Here is a 5,000-nt window from a genome sequence, read left to right as displayed (position 1 = left end):
AAAATATGACTCAGAGCCACATCAAGCTAAGCTGAAATTTGAGGTAGAGACCATTGGGAATCATGTTACCAATTTACTATACACAAAATTACTTATAATCAATACAAATATTCGGGTAGTTTTAAGTATAGTTGATTATATTTATAAGACACCCGAACGTCTGTCACTTGTCCCGTGTCGGTCAGTTGGCGCTCTGGCTAAGACCAAAACTTCGGTCACGTTCTGTTAAGTCGTATTCTCTATCGATTTAACGTCACATAAGAACCAGTTCAGGTTCCACTTTTTTAAACCACAGGTGATTGGGTATTTGTTGGCCTTAGCTATAAACGCACAGGCCCTGGCAATCGCTTGTCATTTCACCATTGTATGATTGGATATCAGATTACAAGGCATATCTTTAGTGTAGTTACAATTCATCCAATAAACCCCAAGCCTACGAGTGTCTCATGCCAGCTACCATGACTACGTACCATGCGGTAATGACGGGGGGAACAATTTGAACAAATCGGATCTTCGAAGTATAATCACTTCTACCAAGATGTTAGTAATCACAAAATTAACAGTTAGAAACCATATGAATAAATTAGGTAATATATGAACTACCAACTTTGTACAGTCATCCTTCAAGTGATTTAGTTTTATGCATCAATGGACACATTAACCCATCTATTTCTTATACACTACTAGCATTATACGTAGAATTATTAAGTACTCTTGTAAAGGAAAATGCTAAACAAATATTTAAGATGTTATGCATACTTCGTTGAATATTGTTATAACTTTCTAATTAAAAATAATAATGATCAGTGTCATATGCATAGTCTAACAAGATAATGAAAAGAACTCTTTTCTTCATTTTTCAGTCGACAATATAAATAACGGTATTAGTGATTGGAACTATCACACTGGACTACTCACGGTGGCCACTAAACCCTTTATCACTGGGACTGGCGGGCATCAGAAAAGAAATGGTATATAATAAAGCTTATGATTTTACGCTAGCATTCTCAGAATGTGTTGAAAATGGAGTATATGTTGTCGTAATGGCAAAATACAAATGTATTTAACACAACGCACTATAGGAGTACTACTGATCAGGTAGCTATAATACCCCCATCGGAAAGCTGTGAATTTTTAAATTTTACTCTTTCAGTACTACTGTTACTTAATGCAGTGTAAGTATATATCCTAATAAGGTAACACTTTCCACAATCCATAAATGTGTTGAACTTAACGTTTTAGCTCGTTACCATTATTTAATAAACGTTTAGAAGATACCTGAAGGGGCTTTCAAAACTAGTTTCATCGTTTAATTGTTTGTAGTCCATGAACAACATACGCTATGCGGATGACACAGTGCTAATTTCTGAATCGGAGGGAAAGTTACAAGAACTGCTTGACAAGGTAGTAGAGGAAAGTGCAAAGAAAGGTTTAACGATCAACTGCAAGAAAACAGAGTGCTTGGTTGTCAGTAAGAAAACAAGAAGTCCAGATTGCAGGTTACACATTGGAAACAATACAATTAAGCAAGTCAGCAAGTTTAACTACCTGGGAAGTACTATTGCCGAAAATGGGAAATATGAGGATGAAATTGCTGGGGCTGGTTCGGCTCTCTCCAGCTTCCTTCCCTTCAGGACTGCGACAGTCTGGGTCATTGCCGTCATGGCGACCGTGACTGCCTTCTCGGCCTCTTCACTCGACCTCCCCAGGACTGTTGCTACTGCTGTGACTACAGCAGTCAACAGAGACTCATATCTTCTTCATCAAAGAGATGATCATCTCTTGGGTAGGGTTTTGTAGTGCTCTTTGAACCCTTATTCCAGTGGTTCTTTTTCTGCACTTTTTGCATGGTCGGAAACTTTTTTTGTTGGAGATATCCGGTGCCGGCTGGAGAGTGGCTTCTTTCCTCTTAGGCGGTCGGGAGTCCTTTTTGCTTTTCTTCTTTCCCCAGACATAGGTGCCTGGGGGGGGCAGGAACAAAGTCTGGCTGCTTTTTGGCAACATCTTGTCACTTGAGGGCCGCCTCTTTCCTGACAGAACAAGCCAGGCTCCAGGCGTGATGCCTCTTGGCACAGTTGGGAAATTTGGCTGTTGTGTCCCTCTTTTCTCCTTTGTATGCCTTGAGGCACACCTCAGTGTTGTGTGCCTTACTACAAACACCACATTTAGGCTTGGCTGTGCAGCTAGCCTAGTGGTGACCATATTTTTGGCACTTGAAACACTGAAGTGGACCGGGCACATATGTTCTGAGGTTGTAGGTGCCCCAGTTACCCAGATCAAGGGTAGTGGCTGGGGCACCTTTCATGGTCACCAGAACTTGCTTGGTTGGAGTCTTCCCTTTCGACATTCGGGAAGCCTCCACGACCTGTGGGTGTAATGTGATCAGTTCCACATCATATGAGACTAAGAAGCCAAGTAGCACTATCTTGACTCTCTTATCCTCGGGATTCAGTGGTGAGAGACTCACTTTCCTCCCATCTTGCAGCTCCTTCGTTTCCTGCAGGAAACTCAGGGTAGCTTGATCTTTGGGCATAATGATCATGCCCTGATCTCTGGCAACCTGATCGACAACCGGATTTTTCGTTGCATCTCCAATGCCCTGACCAGTTGGTAAGCATTGTCGAAGCCTTCGGGTTTAGTGGCACTTTAAATTGGGGGAAACGCCTAGGGGGTCCAGACTCTCCCTCAGAGTCTGTCTCCGGCCTCAGACGTTTCGGCCCGCCCTTTCGGCTTTGGGGCTTGCTCGTGGGGGCAGCAGCTGATTCGGCTGGTTCAGCTTGTGCTCCCATCTCAGTCAGGGAGGTCGTCTGAGGGGAACTCAGAGACCTCCCTGGCTTGGGTGCAGGCCTGGAGAGGCCAGCACGAGAGTCCATCTTTTGGACAATCTGATGGAGAGACATGTTGATTTTGGATGTTTTTTCTGTCTTGTCCATCTTGGCAGCAGGCGTGACAGAGTCATCCTGTGCATGGGGTTTTCTTTTGCCACCAGGAGGCACGTATGGCTTCAGGGTGGCAGTCGTGGTCTGGGCCTTGCATGGGTCGTCAAAATTTGAATCTGTCTGTGGGGGGGTTTAGTTGATTTTTCCATGTGTATAAAAAATGCTTCATCCTCTCATGCCCCCACCCACCATGCAGTTCAACAAAGGGGAAACTGAATGTTTCACCCCAGTATCTAACAGCTACAGGGGTGATGAGAGGATATACGCAGCCAATAGCCATTGTAACGGCACTCATGGACCAGTGTGAGTGCCAACATCAGCATGACTGATTGACCCTAGTCTCCTGAAATAGACCAGCCAATTGGCCTGACCGGGCCAGGATCAGCCGATTGTCTTGCTGGAATGGAGGACCAAAGAGGTGTGTTGCTAGCTGCAGGGCGTACTCATTCACGGCATCGCTCAACCTCCAGGACTCCCGTCTCCACAGCGCACAAGGCTGCCACGCACGGCAAACACGTGGGTAGGTGTGAACCCCTGGGGAGAGACCAGAGGGGATGCCCTTCCACCTACATGACATCATTGTTTGGAACCCTTTTACTCATCCCTCTGAGGCAGCCACCCAAAGGTTGTTTCACCTTAGTAAGGGAATGAAGCTCTTGCACTTTTTCCAGGCGGTTCCTTTCATCCCTCTGAAACAACAACCCAAAGGTTGTTTCACCTCAGTGAGGGAGGAGAGGATCTGTACCTTTTCAAAGTGAATCCCTCTTCCCTCTGAAACAGCCACCCAAAGGATGTTTCACCTCAGTGAGGGAAGAGAAGTCCTGCACCTGTTCAGGGAAGTTCCTTCATCCCTCTGAAACAGACACCCAAAGCTGTGTGTTCTGTCTAGCAGCAGCTATTTAGACAGAACCAGGCTTAGGGCCTGACAAAGTGAGGGGCTCCTACCTGCCTATTCATTCCTATGCGAAAAACTAGAGTGGCAGTCATCAGAATAGAATGGCAACTCTCTGCACACCATAAGGCAGGCACGCTAAGGCCCTCCAGACACACCATCCCCTGCGGGAGGTAAGGGTCTGTCCGCGTCCGAGCATGCGCCCGAAGATGGGGTCCAGTTCACCAGAAGGTGCGCACAGAGTTATCCTAATGCCGAAAATTCGTATAGGAAAGAATAGGTTAGAGGGCACGAAGCTAAATGCAAGCACAATTAGCATCGCGGCAGCAAACAAGGGTGGACGCGAAAGATAACACGTAAGAGCTAAGACCGAATTTGCTGTGGGGCGGGTCCAGTACATCTCTTTAAACCGCCCAAGCAAAAACCTTCAGACCGAGAGGTCATAGTAGCTCTCTTGGCATTATCTGGCTTAGCGCAAACCGCTGCGCCCCGTCGAACACCTTTACCGGTACGTTCCTCCCTTCGCTCTGAATCTGCCGCGTAAAGGTTGATTCACCGCAGGGAGAGAAGAGAGGAGTGTCCTTTCAGGCGTGCTGCTGTCGACTGGAAAGAAGTTCCGTTAAAGATCCATCAGTTCCATTACCGATGTGTAAAGGATTCATTACCGTTCTCGTCGAACGGAAGGGAAACAGCTAAATTCTGAACATGTAGCCCGAACTCGGCCGTCCCAACCGTTCCTGCCGTTCGAAGAAGTTCCGTTATCGTCCATTAGCGTTCCATTTAGATTTTCTTAAGGTTCCTTCCCGACCTCGCCCATTCCGTACCGTTCCTTGGTCGGTACGGGGATGGGAGCTAGAACATATGTCTGGAATGGGGATATTATGGCGAAAAAAAAAGGTTTTTGACAAATAAGTTCGTTCGTGGTGGAGGATGGGACATGGTTACGCACGTATGCCAACAATAATTCATTTGTTTCACCTTATATATAGTTTAAACGTATGATTATTATATATTACTATTTTGTGAAGGTTTTTATGAGAAACTCCGAGACGAGGAATGCTAAGCAAGAATTTGTAAGAGAGAGGCGCTACTTCTCTCTGACTCGTGATTTGTTGAAAAACAAATCACCAAACTCGTCCCCATTCTTTATTACTCCTAACTTTTTTTTC

The sequence above is a fragment of the Penaeus monodon genome, chromosome 41 (genome assembly GCF_015228065.2).
Source record: "Penaeus monodon isolate SGIC_2016 chromosome 41, NSTDA_Pmon_1, whole genome shotgun sequence".
Lineage (NCBI taxonomy): Eukaryota > Metazoa > Arthropoda > Malacostraca > Decapoda > Penaeidae > Penaeus > Penaeus monodon.
Note: the sequence above shows the minus strand (reverse complement) of the source record.